Raw genomic sequence first — 18,880 nt, forward strand, 5'->3', positions numbered from 1 at the left:
ACCACAAGTTGGGAAAGAAGACAATGAATATGATCCTAAAGGATTCAACAGCTTACAATATGATCTGGAAAGGAAGATAATAAATGACTTGTTTGCATTTCTGTGATGAAGTCCTGACATCTGAAGGTCGTGTAGTCATTATCCGAAGAGATCAGATAGCTGTTGTTTATACCAACAAAGTTATGTGATGAAGTCTTGACCTATGAAGGTCGTGTAGTCACCATTCAAGAAGATTGAGTAGCTATTGTTTATACTAGCAAAGTTATGTGATGAAGTACTGTCCTCTGAAGGTCGTGTAGTCACTATTCAAGAAAATCGAGTAGTTGCTTTAAAGTTCAAAAATGTAAGTTTGACCTTAAGGGATAAAGTCAAAGATTCCACTGGAGTATTTTTAGTAGACTTCGACTTTCGAGTTCAAGAGAAGCCGAGACCAGACCCCAATAAAAATTTGGAGAACCAAGTTTGATATTGCTACTTAAGAGTTCTGATTATCGTATAGATCTTGACCTTATTGATGAAGTAAGGTCAGCAACTAATTTAGCTGAACAAGAATTAAAAACAAAGGATTGCAAAGAAATATAACACCAAAGTAAGGCCCAAAAACTTTCAACTAGAAAACCTAATATTGAGACAGGCTGACGTCGGTACCTTGAAAACTCAAGGAAAGCTGGCCCCCAATTGGAAGGGACCCTTTAGGATGAAAAAAAACATTGGGAAGAAGGTATACAGTTAAAAAATCTTGACCGTACCAAAGTTTTGAAAACGTGGAATGTTGTACATCTCAAAAGGTACTACTTTTAAGAAGTATTGATGAAAGAATAAGATATACTCTTTTCCTATTAATTTAGATTTTTAACGAGGCCCCGCTATGTTTTCAATTATAATTCTCATTAAGTTGTATTTGAATTCAGCATTTGATTTCATAACAATTTCATAATGCTAATTTATTTGAATACTTTAATGTCATTATTTTGAATGTTATTGCATGATTCAAAATGCACTGATATAAAAAAATGGTACAATAAATTAAAACGTAATTATAACTAAGGTAATAAAGTCTATTAGACTTAGCCTAAATAAAGAAACAATCAAAGGCAATTAAGTTTATGAAATAAACTTGCCTCTTACAGAATGGAAAAGTTCAAAACATCAAGCACAAAAGGTGTTTAAATACAAAATACTAAGAACGGAAAGTGTTTTAATCCAAAGCACTAAGTTCAAAGCACAAAAAAGTAAAAATAACTGAGTTTAATAAACTTAAAATTTTTTTACAAAAAGATAACTAAATCATTTGAATAATTTCTCTATTCTTGAAAGCACCAATCCTCGAATGGTGGTATTCTCTTTTTGTAAGGATGTGAGAGAAGCATTAAAGCTCTGAATCTGAGTTATAGAGCTCTTAAGCTCGTTCTCTCTATTCACATACTCAGATCGGAGATTTTAGATCTCTTTCTTAGTATTTCTGACATAAGTAACTAAGGAAAAAAGCATCCTCTAAACTCGGGCAGAGTATTCGCAAGCGACAACTAAGCCAATTCTGACTTGGTTTCCTCGGTCATTAAGTATTTATTGATGAACACAACAAATTGAAACTCCTTTGAGAGAATACAACCAAAAGAGGTTGGGATCTTGAGATGTCCCCACCAGTTGAAATCGGAACGTCGGAAAACAAAGCTAACCTCCTCCTCATATAAGGACCGCTTTGAGAATAAACTCGGCTTGTCCAACGAACTCGGCTACTTTTGACTAAGTCGAAATGTCAAAAGACCCGAGTTTGGGTAGTATTCTAGACAAGAATAGAACTCATTAAATGCTTGTTAAGAAAGGTCATTAAGTCATGAGTTCATTAAATTAAAAACTGTTTTGGACAAGAATAAAATCCATTAAATGCTCATTAAGCGAGGTTGTGAAGTCATTATCTCGTTAATATGATATCAATTCAACGGTAATCACGAAAAATGCTATTATACTAATATCGGATGAATGATAACATGTAAAGCACAATTATAAAATTTAAAGGCAATAAAGTTTAAATAAACTTATCCTAAATAAGTTCAAAATAGCTAAGAGCTACTCGAGAAAATAGAAAAAGAATTTGTCCACAAAATAAACCAAAGTACTCAGTGCGAAAATTTTATTTGGGTTTAGTCCATCAAACTTGAGTATTCTCGAAAAAGTCACTAAGTCAAGAAAATCAAGTTGGGGCACTATTTTGTAAAAAAAATAATATCCGAGATTATGATTAAATGAAAATACTATGTTACTAGTTAACGTATATGTTACATTACTAGTTAACGAGTATGTTATGTTACTAGTTAACGAGCATGTTATTAAGACTAATAAAGTCACAAAATCACAAAATTGTCAAATCATAGCATTAAACACGTACATTGAAGGCAATAAGGTAGCGTTTGTTTTCAGGTACTGAGACAGAGACTGAGAGACTGAGATTCAGTATTGTGTTTGTTAGTTCAGAGACTGGTACTAAAATTTCTGTCTCTGTCTCCAAAATTTCAGTATTTCAGTACCTCTAAAAAGTAGGGACACAGGGGACTGAAATTTTTAGAGATAGAGACTGAAACTTTAATAACATTTTATACCTTAAATACTTTCATTTCAATTAATTAATTCTAATTTTACCCTTTGTGCAAATTAAATTAGAGTTTCATTCTTATTTCAATTCCTGTCTCCTATTTTACACCAAACAGAATACTGAAATTTGTTTCAATCCCTGTCTCTCAGTCTCTGTCTCTCAGTCTCAATCTTTCTGTCTCTGTCTCTCCACCAAACGCTACCTAAAGGCCTAAGTTGTTATCTCATAAGGCACAAATAAGGGAAAAAGGAAAACTTGGCAGGTAGCTTCTTCTCAATACACTATCACTTAAAATACTACTAACGTAAGCATTAGGTGTTCTGCAGGTTGTCCTCTAGCCTGATTTTAACGTTGTTAGATTAGGATCTCCGAATCTCATTAGCTCGTCACCTCAGCAAAAGGTGCGAACAACCCTAAAATTTATTTTCATCTCTAAAAACAAACGCTAGCTAGTAGTTAAGTATATTAGTTATTTTTCTGTTCTGAGCCGTAAGTTAACATTTTCCATATTTTTATGGACAGTCCTGCTACACATCTAAGTCTTTTTAGCAATTAAGTCCAACCAAGTTGGTCCAAACCCAACAAAAATCACTTTTATTATACGCAGCATCTACACACACGCGCTTTACTAACGCAAACATATCCTTCTTCGTCTTCGTGTTCCTTCTTCTTCGCGTTCTTTCTTCTTCTTCTTCTTCGCATTTCTCCTTCTTCTTCGTCACGTTCCTTCTTCTTCTTCACGTGTTTTCTCTCCATCGTCGTTCTTTATTTGCTCTTGTTGTTGCTACATTTTTTTCTCCTTTTCTTCCTAGTAATTTTGCAGCATTGATTTTTCTTCTTTTTTTTATTTCATTCCTCTTAAGAGAGTAGAAGAAGAAGAGAAAAAGACTTATCAAAATATAAATACACCAAAATTTCTTAACAAATACACATAAATTTCTTAGTTTTTTCACTAAAACTTTGCTACAAAAGTATAAAAATGTCTTCTTTAATACTGTATTTTTTTCTACTTCTTTTTTCCTTATTTCTTTCTTTCTTTTAGTTGAATGAATGTAGGTTTATCCTCTTCCTAGTAATTTTGTAACATTATTTATAAACTCCAATTTGGTGGTTTATCTTGTGTTAAATTTAGGAGATTTTATCAACTTTTGCCACATTTATTCACTAAAATAGCATGGTTTTGTAAATTCTCCTTAAATTGTGCTTAAGAGTGGAAACATGCTTTTTAGGTCTAAAAATAGCTAAATTTAATTCACCCCGATTCCATTCGATGCCTTGATATGTTTTTTAAGTAATTACAGGTTTAGAAGGCAAAGATTGGGTTGAAGGAATGAAGAAAAAGCATGTAAAAATGGAAAACTCATGAAGAAATGAAGGAATCGCAAAGCTGTCAATCCTGACCTCTTCGCACTTAATTGTTCATAACTTGAGCTACAGAGGTTCAAATGAGGCGGTTCTAGTTGCGTTGGAAAGCTAACATCCAGGCTTCAAAATGATATAAAATTTGCTATGGTTGTCTTGCATTTAAGCGACGCGCACATGTGGCACATGTGTGCGCATCGCAGGATCAGCGTGACTCACTAAAGGCAATTCGTGGCCAGCAATTTCTGAAGCATTTTGGGCCCAATCTAACCCGTTTCTAATGTTATTGAACCCAAGGATTGAAGGGGGATGAACCAAGTAGTGTTAGTTTGAGTTTTCACCATGCTTTAGGTAGAATTCTAGAGAGAGAAACTCTCTCTTCTCTCTAGAAATTAGGTTAGGTTTAGATTAGTATTTTCTTAAATCTAATTTTAATTGTTGTTTCCATTTACTTTTCCTTGAATTCTTTGTTGCTACATCTTTGCTCTCTTAGTTCTTCTTGTTAATTTCTTCTATTTTGCTACTTTCATGTCTATGAGCACTTTGTTGATTTTAATTTTCTTTAATGCAATTCCATGTTTTATGTTCCCTTATTTTTGATTGCTTTGTTATTGGTATTTTCTTGCATTTGGTAGTGTTAGATTTTATATTTCTTTTCATTTTATTATGCTTTCCTTTTATGTCTTCCAAGTGTTTGATAAAATGCTTGGTTGGATTTTAGAGTAGAATTTTCTCCTCTTGGCTTGGGTTGAGTAATTGGAGACTCTTGAGTTATCAAATTCTTTTGTTGATTGATAATTGGAAGTTGCTAGTTGACTTGAATGCCACTAAAGCTAGTCTTTCCTTAGGATTTTACTAGGACTTGTGGACTCAAAGTTGATTATATCCACTTGACTTTCCTTCATAGTTAGAGGTTAACTAAGTGGAGCAATGGACAATTCTTGTCACAATTGATGATGATAACAAGGATAAGACTTCTAGTTCTCATTTCTTGCCAAGAGCTTTCTTAGTTATTAGCTTACTTCTTTTGCTATTTACATTTCTTGTTCCTTATTTCAAAAACCCCAAAACATTCCTTCATAGCCAATAATAAAGCACTTAATTGTAATTCCTAGGGAGAGCGACCCGTGATTAATACTCTCAGTTATTTTATTGGGGTTGAACTAGTGACAACCATATTAAATTTGATGAGAGGATTCGTTGTTGGGTTAGAACTATACTTGCAACGAGATATTTTTGTAGAAATTCTTTACCGTCAATTTTCTCTCATCAATTTTTGCCGCTGTTGCCAGGGAATTGTAATGGTGTTATGTTATTGGCTATTGTGAATATGTTCATATTGTGAATATCTTGCTTGTTGGCTATTTTTTTAGTTATTTGCTAGTTTTAGGAGTTTGCTTTCATTATTTCTTAATAGCTTTTGATTTTATTTTGTCTGTTCACTATGAATTCTCATTACTTTGGCTATGAGTGTGGTTACAATTATGTTATAGGGAATGGAAGCTTCAATAAGGATGTGCATCAAGGTTTGAACAATCAAAGATGGGAGGAGCCTCAAGGGATAGATCAACCTTCTTGGCAACAACCTACTCTGGTTTCTCATAGGTATAATTCAATCCCTAATGCATATCAATCCAATAGCTATGGTGGACATCCTTGTGACTATCAACAACCACCACCATATGCCTATGAACTTCATTCTCAACATAGCCCTCAACCATACCCACAAGCCCCTTTTTACCAAACACCTCCATATGATCCTAATCCTTATCCACCATACCAACAACCATATGAGCCATATGAACCACACATAGAACTACCACCATTCCAACCTCAATACCTCCAAGAACCACCTCGTCCATACTATTACCAAGATGAACCAACTCCAATGTATATGAATTTTCAACCACAAGATTAACTCTACTTTCCACCACAATCCTCCATGGAAGAATATCCATGTCCGTCAATCCAAGAGCAATATGATCCTACTTAAGTTAGCAAAGTGGAACAAGAATCAAAGGATCACCTCAAAAAATTAATGGAGCGGCTTCAAGCAACCATCCGTCAAAAGTTGGGCTCATGGGAGTCATACCACAAGCAAAACATGTCCACGGATGATTGTGGAGGAGCAACTGAAGAGAGGAGTATGAAGGGGATCGTAGAATCTCAACTTGAGAGAAAGCAATTGGAGTGTGTTGTGCAACAAGTAAAAAAAATAGAGAGTGTTAAACCACCATACTCTTACCAAGAAGAACTACCTTCCTATCATGAACCCTTCCTCCAAAATAATGAACCCTCCTATCCACCCCAATCTCCAATAGATGAAACCCTTGGTCCTATTCTTCAAGGGCAAGAAGAGATGAAAAGGGAGGTACTAGAATTCACGGCCGCCTTGACCGAGGTAGTAAACCGATTAGCCTCCCAATGCTTGAACACTCAAAGTACTCACATGGCCACATATGGAGAATCAAATGAAAAGCATAGCATGAAGGAGAGATTGGAAACTCCGGTGGAAAATGAGGAATGTTGCTTTCTGTTAGAATAATTAGAGGAAGCTAGATTGTTGAAGAAGAGGAAAAAGTGGTTGAAGACTTAGGAGATGCGAAACCTCCATGGGAACCTAGAGTGAAAGAAAACCCCTCCAAGAAGATTGAATTTGAAGTTGAGGAGGAAAGTACACAACCTCCAAGACATATTCCATATGGAGAATTGGACGGGATAGAGTAAGAATTGAGTTCCCTTGGCAATAAAGATCAAGCATCAAATCTTCTTGGTGAAGAATCCTTTGAACTTAAAGCACCTTCTCCCGATGAATTTGAAATTGTTGTGGAGGTAGACTTCTCTCATCCTCCTAATTATGGTTTGAGTAAGGAAAAAGAGTTAGATAAAATTGATGAACAAAGGATTGAATTTGAGAAATCTTGTGAAGAGGTGGAAGTCCTTAGAAAAAGAAGAACGGGAGTTGAATACGCTTTATCAAGATCCTTGGAAGCTTCTTTACCTAGGTTGTCATCTACTCCTTCATTTAAATAGGTAAAAGTCATCTCTATTAGCTTTATTGTCCCACTTGAGTATGGCTTGCTTGAAACGGATGGCTAATTTAGGGCGTTTTACGGAATGAAGCGTAAGAGAAGGATGTTTCGTGGTTGGCGTTGCAAATCAAGGCTCATTTTGGATGACACATCAAAGATGAGATACAAAGGTTGGACTAGTGCTCAATTAGATGGATCTAGGAGGAGAGTTAGGCACTTTATTGAGAATTCATCTTGCTTGCCACCCGGATGGATTAATGATGATCAACTTGAAGATGGGTGTAGAAACAAGATTTGGAATCCAGGAATACATGAGGAGCAATTTTGGGAGCCCATGGTTTGTGAAGAACTCCACCAAAACTTGGAACTATTAATTTTGAATGATGGAGCTTATTGGAGATTCAAGCATTGGTGGATGTTCAAGGATGGATTCAAGCACAAGCCACCTTGACAAGGAGCTCCCCATAAGTCCAACTTATGGACAATAAATAAAAGTGCTAGGTGGGAGACACCCCACCATGGTAAACTCTTTTGATTCTCTTCTAGATATAATCAATAAATGAATTAGGTTGCCATTGTTAGGTAGCTTTCTTATTTTCATACTTTAGCATATTTTGCTCTGATTGCTAGGTTACTTGTTAGATTCATGTTTTAACTAGAATAGTTGTTTATGAATTGCATTTTACTTGAATTGCAAGTTTTGTTTGTTTTACCTTTGAAAATTTTTCAAAAAACTAAAATATTTTTGTTAAATTTGAATTTGGGTTGATTTAGAGTGTTTATAGGTTAGGAGAGTGCCCTGTTTCTATTTTCTATGTTTAAAAAATGCGTCGATTGGACTTCCGCAACTCCTAGTACAAAGACCCAAGAGTTGTGCGAGAATTGTGCTGGTTTTATGCAAAAAGCACAATCTGGACCCACGTGTACGCGTGGGCGACACTTACGCGTCACTTGTCCCTGCTGCCTTCCACGCTTATGCGTGGGCGACACTTACGCGTCGCTTCGCGCCCTGTTTCTTCTCCTTTCTTCTTTCTTCTTTCCTTCGTCTTTCTTTCTACATTTCTTCTTCTCTCTTCTTTCTTTCTTACTTTTTTTCTTCAAAAAAAAATAATAATAATAAAAAAATAAAAATAAATAAATAAATAAATAAAATTAATTAAAAATAAAAAATTCACGTTTTATTTTTCTCATCTTTCATTTTCTTTTGTTTATTACATTTGCATACTTTTATTCATTGCATTTTAATTTTGTTTTTATAGCTTGTTCTTATGTTCTTTTCTAAGTTTCTTATTTCAATAATGGTGTTGAATTCTCTTACCCAATTGTTGAGAATTTCTTGCATTATTTTGGTGCTTCTTGACTTATTTGACATTGTTGGGTGATGAAACTTTTAAATCAATGCTTAACCTTTTATGACTCGTGTGTTCTTTGTGCATTGATATGAGCTTGTATGTCTTTCATGACCCACTCTTTCTTGTTCGAACTTGATGCTCAACATGCTCTTCATGGCATTTACTTATGTTTTGATTTTACTCTTGCATCAAGTGTGAGTTGATATGTCTTAGCTTAAATTATTTTCTCACTTACTTGCTGTAGCTACCATGTAGTTGAGAATCTTACTCTTATTTGGCATTAGCCCCTGTCTATGTTCTTTTTGCTTTGATATCTTTGTTATAGGCTTACTTTTCTTTCTTTTTCTCTCCTTTTAGGTTGGCCACCAAAAAGGGAGGAAGGAAAAAGCTTCGGAATGGAGCAATAAACAAGTTCATACGCACAATCCTTTGAGGAAGCTCATCAATTGTACCAACCTGTGCACCTTGCTCTTCTTTGCATGCACCGAGGATGGTGCAATCTTCAAGTGTGGGGAGGTCGCGACCAACTTCCGTGGGTAACAATTTCCTTTCAACACCAATTCTTAGTTTTCTTTGTTGGATTAGTTGTTGCATTGCATGATAGGTTGCATGTTTATTAGAATTTGTACATATTTTACCACTTCTTTCTTGTTAGGACTACTTGGTTAGGGTGATTATTTCTTTTCCAAGAAAACTATTTTAGGGCACCCTACCAATTTGAAAAAATTTTTTGGTTGAACTTGCTTGAAGAATGTATTTTGGAACATGGTTTTTGAGCTAAGAACACACAAGCATGTGAGATTTGAGCCTTAACCACTTATTTCCATTCTTGTGTGTATTACTCTCTTTCTATGATTGTAATCTTTGATTTGTTTGATTCTTTATGTCCATTATTCCATGTATGAATGTATTTATATGATTGAGGCCATCATTTCATTTAGCTCACTTATCCAAATAGCCTTACCTTTTATCTTCCATTGTTGGCCAATTTTAAGCCTATGCTAAAGCCATTTGTTCTTAATTTTAGCACATTACAAGCCTTAAGTGAAAAACAATAAATGTCCCTTATTTGGATCTTTGATTAGCTTAGGCTAGTGAGAGTGTTTATCATCAAGTTTCGGAGAATTGGAAATATTGGTTGGAATAAAAGGGTATTTTTATATTTTTGTCAAAATTTTAGAATTTTGGTACATACTCATGCATTAAATGTTTAAACCATATGCATTGGTACCTTTGTATAAGATTCATCAAAAAAAAAAGAAAAGAGAGAAAAACAAAAGAAAAATAAAAAGAAGAAAAAAATAGAAAAAGAAACAAATAGAAAAAGAAATGCAATAAAAAGGGGACAAAATGCCCCAAGGTAAAGTTCAATAATATCAATGCATATGGGATGTGAATTGAAAAGAGAAATGCATGAGTGTGTGAAAAAAGTGAAGAATGGGTAGTTAGGTTAGCTTTGAATTGTATAGGTTGTTATATAGGTTAGGTGGGAAAGTTTAAGTTAATAAAGATTCAAAATTCAAGTCCACTTTACCATATACAATCCTACCCTGATCCTAGCCCCATTACAACCTATGAATAAGTCCTCATGATAAATGTATGCATGCATTGAATAATTGTTGATTGTTAGATGAAAAATAAATCTTGGAAAGCATGAGTAGAAGAGAATTAAGTGATCAACCCTATACACTCGAGCGACTAGAGTGCAAACACTTTCGGTGAGCATTTGATGCTCAATTCCTTGTTCCCGACTTTCATTAGCTTTCTTCTTGCAAGTCTGTTTGTACTTCATTTTGATATTTGAATTGGTAGGATCCATGAATCATCATACTACCTGACCCTACTTTGTCCATGTATGTCTTGGAGATTGATTTACTTCTAACCAAGTAGATAGAGTCATATTGCATTTAGTTGCATGCATATAGATAGATTTATATAGTTTCTTTGCATTGAATAAATGTTCATACCCCTTTTCTTGTCCTTCTTAGTTTAGCATGAGGACATGCTATTGTTTAAGTGTGGGGAGATTTGATAAACCCAATTTGATGGTTTATCTTGTGTTGAATTTAAAGGATTTTATCAACTTTTGCCACATTTATTCACTAAAATAGCATGGTTGTGTAAATTCTCCTTAAATTGTGCTTAAGAGTGAAAACATACTTTTTAGGTCTTAAAATAGCTAAATTTAATTTACCTTGATTCCATTCGATGCCTTGATATATTTGTTAAGTGATTTCAGGTTTAAAAGGAAAAGATTGGGTTGAATGAATGAAGAAAAAGCATGTAAAAATGGAGAACTCAAGAAAAAATGAAGGAATCGCAAAGTTGTCAATCCTGACCTCTTCGCACTTAATCGATCATAGCTTGATCTACAGAGGTCCAAATGAGGCGATTTTAGTTGCGTTGGAAAGCTAACATCTGGGCTTTAAAATGATATAAAATTTTCTATGGTTGCCTTGCATTTAGACGACACGCACGCGTGACCCATGCGTGCGCGTCGCAGGATCTGCGTGACTCACTAAAGGCAATTTGTGGCCAGCGATTTCTGAAGCATTTTGGGCCCAATCCAACCCATTTCTGATGCTATTGAACCCAAGGATTGAAGGGGGCTAAACCAAGTAGTGTTAGTTTGAGTTTTCACCATACTTTAGGTAGAATTCTAGAAAAAGAAGCTCTCTCTTCTCTCTAGAAATTAGGTTAGGTTTAGATTAGGATTTTCTTAAATCTAATTTTAATTGTTGTTTCCATTTACTTTTTCTTAAATTCTTTGTTGCTACATCTTTGCTCTCTTAGTTCTTCTTGTTAATTTCTTCTATTTTGCTACTTTCATGTCTATGAGCACTTTGTTTATTTTAATTTCCTTTAATGCAATTCCATGTTTTATGTTTCCTTATTGTTTGATTGCTTTGTTATTGTTATTTCCTTGCATTTGGTAGTGTTAGATTTTATATTTCTTGTCATTTTATTATGCTTTCTGATGAGCGGATAATTTATACGCTTTTTGGCATTGTTTTTAGATAGTTTTTACTGAGTTTAAGCTACTTTTAGGGATGTTTTCATTAGTTTTTATGTTAAATTCACATTTCTGGACTTTACTATGAGTTTGTGTGTTTTTCTGTGATTTCAGGTAAATTCTTGCTGAAATTGAGGGACTTGAGCAAAACTCTGAAGAAGGCTGACAAAAGGACTGCTGATGCTGTTGGAATCTGACCTCCCTGCACTCGAAATGGATTTTCTGGAGCTACAGAACTCCAAATGGCGCGCTCTCAACGGCGTTGGAAAGTAGACATCCAGAGCTTTCCAGCAATGTATAATCGTTCATACTTTATTCGGATATTGACGACGTAACTTGGCGTTGAACGCCAAGTACATGCTGCTGTCTAGAGTTAAACGCCAGAAAAACGTCATGATCCGGAGTTGAACGCCCAAAACACGTCATAACTCGGAGTTCAACTCCAAGAGAAGCCTCAGCTCGTGGATTAATCAAGCTCAGCCCAAGCATACACCAAGTGGGCCCCGGAAGTGGATTTATGCATCAAATACTTACTCATGTAAACCCTAGGAGCTAGTTTATTATAAATAGAACATTTATCTATTGTATTAGATATCTTTTGACAGTTTAATCTCTTGATCATTCGGTCACTTGATCATGGAGAGGGCTGGCCATTCGGCCATGCCTGAACCTTTCACTTATGTATTTTCAACGATGGAGTTTCTGCACACCATAGATTAAGGGTGTGGAGCTCTGCTGTACCTCAAGTATTAATGCAAGTCTATTGTCTTTTATTCAAATCCCTATTATTCTTATTCCAAGATATTCATTCGTACCCAAGAACATGATGAATGTGATGATAAGTAACCCTCATTATCATTCTCACTTATGAACGCACGTGATTGACAACCACTTCCGTTCTACATGCAACAGAGCTTGAATGTGTATCTCTTAGATTCCCCAACAGAATCTTCGTGGTATAAGCTAGATAGATGGCGGCATTCATGAGGATCCGGAAGGTCTAAACCTTGTCTGTGGTATTCTAAGTAGGACTCTGTGATTGAATGACTGTGACGAGCTTCAAACTCCTGAAGGCTGGGCGTGATGACAAGCGCAAAAGAATCAAGGGATTCTACTCCAACCTGATTGAGAACCGACAAATGATTAGCCGTGCTGTGACAGAGCATAGGAACGTTTTCACTGAGAGGATGGGATGTAGCCATTGACAACGGTGATGCCCTACATACAGCTTGCCATTGAAAGGAGTAAGAAGGATTGAGTCGAAGCAGTGGGAGAGCAGGCGTCCTTGAGCCATATAGTATCTCCATTCGCTTATCTGAAATTCCCACCAATGAATCTGCATGAGTATTCTATCCCTTTTATTATTTATTTTCTTATTTCTATTTTCGAAAACCCATAAACCAATTTAATCTGCCTAACTGAGATTTACAAGGTGACCATAGCTTGCTTCATACCAACAATCTCTGTGGGATCGACCCTTACTCACGTAAGGTTTATTACTTGGACGACCCAGTACACTTGCTGGTTAGTTGAACGGAGTTGTGTCCACTCGTGCCAATTTCAAATTCCATAATTTTACAATTACGTGCAACTACAGCACCAAGTTGATGAATGAAACTCAAAGAATAGTGATCACAATTTCGTCCACCAAGTTTTTGGCGCCGTTGCCGGGGATTGTTCGAGTATGGACAACTGACGGTTCATCTTGTTGCTCAGATTAGGTAATTTTCTTTTCAAAAACTTTTTCAAAAATTTTTTCTTTTCTTTTTCGTTTTTCCAAAAATGTTTTTCGAAAAAAAAATAAAATAAAAATACAAAAAAATTAGAAAATCATAAAAATCAAAAAAATATTTTGTGTTTCTTGTTTGAGTCTTGTGTTAATTTTTAAGTTTGGTGTCAATTGCATGCTTTTAAAATTTTTCTTGCATTTTTTTCGAAAATTTCATGCATTCATAGTGTTCTTCATGATCTTCAAGTTGTTCTTGACAAGTCTTCTTGTTTGATCTTGATGATTTCTTGTTTTGTGTCTTTTGTTGTTTTTCATGTGCACTTTTGCATTCATATCTTCCATGCATTAAAGATTTCTAAGTTTGGTGTCTTGCATGTTTTCTTTGCATCAAAAATTTTTCAAAATTATGTCTTGATGTTCATCATGATCTTCAAAGTGTTCTTGGTGTTCATCTTAACATTCATAGCATTCTTGCATGCATCTTGTGTCTTGATCCAAAATTTTCATGTTTTGGGTCATTTTTGTGTTTTTCTTTAAAAATTCAAAAATCAAAAAAATATCTTTTCCTTATTTCCCTCCAAAATTTCGAAATTTTGGGTTGACTTGGTCAAAAATTTTTTAAAATTAGTTGTTTCTTACAAGTCAAGTCAAAATTTCAATTTTAAAAATTTTATCTTTTTAAAATCTTTTTCAAAAATCATATCTTTTTCATTTTTCTTATCATTTTCGAAAATTTCAAAATTATTTTTCAAATATTTTCAAAAATCTTTTTCTTATCTTTATATCAAATTTTCAAAAAAATTAGCTAACAAGTAATGTGATTGATTCAAAAATTTGAAGTTTGTTACTTTCTTGTTAAGAAAGGTTCAATCTTTAAGTTCTAGAATCTTATCTTGTAGTTTCTTGTTAGTTAAGTAATTTTAAAAATTAAATCTTTTTCAAAATATCTTTTTCTTAAAAATCTTATCTTTTTATCTTATCTTTTTCAAAATTTGATTTCAAAATATCTTATCTAAACTTCTTATCTTCTTATCTTTTCAAATTTGATTTTAATATCTTTTTCAATCAACTAACTAACTTTTTGTTTGTTTCTTATCTTTTTCAAAACCACCTAACTACTTTTCCCTCTCTAATTTTCGAAAATTCTCCCTCTCTTTTTCAAAAATTCTTTTTGTTTTAAATTTTAATTTTAATTATATTTTGTCTTTGATTTTCGAAAATTACTAACCTCTTTTTCAAAAATTATTTTCGAAATCTTCCTTCTCTTTTCTTCTTCTATTTAATTATTTAATTACTAACACTTCTCTTCACCTCTCTTTATCCAAAAATCCGAATCCCCATCTCCATTCTTCTAACCCCTTTCTTCTTCTACTAACATAAGGGAATCTCTATACTGTGACATAGAGGATTCCTCTTTCTTTTCTTGTTTTCTTCTCTTTCATATGAGCAGGAACAGGGAAAAAGGCACTCTTGTTGAAATTGATCCAGAACCTGAAAGGACTCTGAAGAGAAAATTAAGAGAAGCTAAATTACAACAATCCAGAAACAACCTTTCAGAAATTTTCGAACAAGAGAAGGACATGGCAGCCGAAAATAATAATAATAATGCAAGGAGAATGCTTGGTGACTTCACAAAGCCAACGTCCAAGTTTGATGGAAGAAGCATCTCCATTCCTGCCATTGGAGCCAATAACTTTGAGCTTAAGCCTCAACTAGTTGCATTAATGCAACAAAACTGCAAGTTTTATGGACTTCCATCTGAATATCCTTATCAGTTTTTAACTGAGTTCTTGCAGATCTGTGAGACTGTAAAGACGAATGGAGTTGATCCTGAAGTCTATAGACTCATGCTTTTCCCTTTTGCTGTAAGAGACAGAGCTAGAATATGGTTGGATTCACAACCTAAGGATAGCCTGGACTCCTGGGATAAGCTGGTCACTGCCTTCTTGGATAAATTCTTTCCTCCTCAAAAGCTGAGCAAGCTGAGAGTGGATGTTCAAACCTTCAAACAAAAAGAGGGTGAATCCCTCTATGAAGCTTGGGAAAGATACAAGCAGCTGACCAAAAGATGTCCATCTGACATGTTTTCAGAATGGACCCTATTAGATATATTCTATTATGGTCTCTCTGAATTTTCAAAAATGTCATTGGACCATTCTGCAGGTGGATCTATTCACCTGAAGAAAATGCCGGAAGAGGCTCAAGAACTCATTGACATGGTTGCAAACAACCAGTTCATGTATACCTCTGAGAGGAATTCCGTGAATAATGGGATACCTCAGAAGAAAGGAGTTCTTGAAATTGATGCTCTGAATGCCATATTGGCTCAGAACAAAATGTTGACTCAACAGGTCAACATAATCTCTAAAAATCTGAATGGATTGCAACATGCATCCAACTGTACTAGAGAGGTAGCTTCTGAAGAAGCTTATGATCCTGAGAACCCTGCCATGGCAGAAGTTAATTACATGGGTGAACCTTATGGAAACACCTATAACCCATCATGGAGAAATCACCCAAATTTCTCCTGGAAGGATCAACAAAAGCCTCAACAAGGCTTTAACAATGGTGGACGCAAACAGGCTGAGCAATAGTAAGCCATATCCATCATCTTCTCAGCAACAGACAGAGAGTTCAGAACAAAACACTTCTAATTTAGCCAATATTGTCTCTGATCTGTCAAAGGCCACTTTCAGTTTCATGAATGAAACAAGATCCTCCATTAGAAATCTGGAGGCACAAGTGGGCCAGCTGAGTAAGAAAGTCATTGAAACTCCTCCCAGTATTCTCCCAAGCAATACAGAAGAGAATCCAAAAGGAGAGTGCAAGGCCATTGATTTGATCAAAGTGACCGAATGAACTAGGGAAGAGGAGGACGAAAATCCTAGTGAGGAAGACCTCCTGGGACGTCCTTCAAGCAAGAAGGAGTTTCCTATTAAGGATCCAGAGGAATCTGAGGCTCATCTAGAGACCATAGAGATTCCATTAAATCTCCTTCTGCCATTCATGAGCTCTGAAGACTATTCTTCCTCTGAAGAGGATGAAGATGTGACTGGAGAGCAAGTTGCTCAATATTTAGGAGCTATCATGAAGCTGAATGCCAAGCTGTTTGGTAATGAGACTTGGGAAAGTGAACCTCCCTTGTTCATTAGTGAACTGGATACTTGGATTCAGAGAACTCTACCTCAAAAGAAACAAGATCCTGGCAAGTTATTAATACCTTGTACCATTGGCACCATGAGCTTTGAAAAAGCTCTATGTAATCTAGGGTCAGGGATAAATCTTATGCCACTCTCTGTAATGGAGAAGCTGGGGATCATTGAGGTACAACCTGCCTTGTTCTCATTACAATTGGAAGACAAGTCAGTGAGACAGGCTTATGGAATAGTGGAGGACGTACTAGTAAAGGTTGAAGGCCTTTACATCCCTGCTGATTTCATAATCTTAGACACTAGGAAGGAAGAGGATGATTGCATCATCCTAGGAAGACCTTTCCTAGCCACAGCAGAAGCTGTGATAGATGTCAACAGAGGAGAATTAGTCCTTCAATTGAATGGGGACTACCTTGTGTTTAAGGCACATGGCCATCCCTCTATGACAAAAGAGAGTAAGCAGGAAGAGCTTCTCTCAGTTCAGAGTCAAGAAGAGCCCACACAGTCAAACTCTAAGTCTGGTGTTGTGAGGCCACAACCAAACTCTAAGTTTGGTGTTAAGACCCCATATCCAAACTCTAAGTTTGGTGTTGGGACTACACACTAACATTGACCTGATCACCTTGTGGCTCCATGAGAGCCACTGTCAAGCTATTGACATTAAAGAAGCGCTTGTTGGGAGGCAACCCAATTATATTTATCTAATTTTTATTTTATTTTGTTCTATTGTTATTTTGTGTTTTATTAGGTACATGATCATGAGGAGTCACGAAAAAATCAAAAAAATTAAAAACAGAGTCAAAAACAGAAGAAAAAAAATTTTTTCACCCTGGAGGTAGCGCAGACTGGCGTTCAACGCCAGTAAGATGCATCTGGCTGGCGTTCAACGCCAGAACAGAGCACCATTCTGGCGCTGAACGCCAGAAACAAGCAACATCCTGGCGCTGAACGCCAGGAATGTGCCTGGAGGAGACAAGCTGGCGTTAAACGCCAGCAACAAGCATGAAACTGGCGTTCAACGCCAGAAACATGCATTACATGGGCGTTGAACGCCCAGAATGTGCACCAATGGGCGTTTGAACGCCAGAATGATGCACGAAGGCATTTTACATGCCTATATGGTGAAGGAATGGTATTTCTTTTCACCTCTGGATCTGTGGACCCCACAGGATCCCCACCTACCATATTCCCACATTTTCTTTTAATCCTAATCTCATTTCACTCTTTCCCATGTCACACTTCCCAAAAACCTTCACCAATCACTTCAATTCCTCTTCCCAATTACCCCATTCACCATTCACATCAACCCTCTCTTCCCCATAAACCCCACCTACCTTCATAAAATTCACATTCAATTTCCCACCCATTCCCACCCAAATTGGCCGAACACCCACCCTCCCCTCTCCCTATAAATACCCTTCCATTCTACTTCATTTCCACACAACACAACCCCTCCTTCTCCCACATAGCCGAACCTACTTCTTCCCCTTTCTCCCATCTTCTCTTCTTCTTCTTCTACTCTTCTTTTCTTTCTTGCTCGAGGGCGAGCAATATTTTAAGTTTGGTGTGGTAAAAGCATAGCTTTTTTGCTTTTCCATTACCATTAATGGCACCTAAGGCCAGAGAAACCTCAAAGGGAAGACAAAAGCTTCCACCTCTGAGTCTTGGGAGATGGAAAGACTATAAGCCGTCATAGCTCAGTGGTAGAACATGTGGCTGCAAATCAAGAGATCCCTGAGATACCTCAGGGAATAAGTTATCCTCCACACAAATATTGGAAGCAACTAAGGGTAGAAACACCAAAATTACTAGGAATCATTCAACAGAAGCAAGGAAGAGACATAGAGGAGCTCAAAAAGCACCATTGGACCTTCAAGAAGGCGCCACCCTCACTCAGGTGGATTCATTCCTTGTTCTTTATTTCTTTCTGTTTTCGGTTTTTAATGTTGTGTTTATCTATGTTTTGTGTCTCTACTTCATGATCATTAGTATGTAACCATGCCTTAAAGCTATGAATAAAATCCATTAATCCTTCACCTCTCTTAAATGAAAAATGTTTTAATTCAAAAGAACAAGAAGTACATGAATTTCGAATTTATCCTTGAATTTAATTTAATTATATTGATGTGGTGGCAATACTTTTTGTTTTCTGAATGAATGCTTGAACAGTGCATATTTTTGATCTTGTTGTTTATGAGTATTAAAATTGTTGGCTCTTGAAAGAATGATGAACAAAGAGAAATGTTATTGATGATCTGAAAAATCATGAAATTGATTCTTGAAGCAAGAAAAAGCAGTGAAAAAGGAAGCTTGCGAAAAAAAAAAAGTGGCGAAAAAAAATAGAAAGAAAAAGAAGGAGCAGTAGAAAAAGCCAATAGCCCTTAAAACCAAAAGGCAAGGGTAAAAAGGATCCAAGGCTTTGAGCATCAATGGATAGGAGGGCCCAAGGAAATAAAATCCAGGCCTAAGCGGCTAAATCAAGCTGTCCCTAACCATGTGCTTGTGTCATGAAGGTCCAAGTGAAAAGCTTGAGACTAAGTGGTTAAAGTCGTGATCCAAGGCAAAAGAGTGTGCTTAAGAGCTCTGGACACCACTAACTGGGGACTCTAGCAAAGCTGAGTCACAATCTGAAAAGGTTCACCCAGTT

This window comes from Arachis hypogaea, chromosome 6 (genome assembly GCF_003086295.3).
Source record: "Arachis hypogaea cultivar Tifrunner chromosome 6, arahy.Tifrunner.gnm2.J5K5, whole genome shotgun sequence".
NCBI classification, from domain to species: domain Eukaryota; kingdom Viridiplantae; phylum Streptophyta; class Magnoliopsida; order Fabales; family Fabaceae; genus Arachis; species Arachis hypogaea.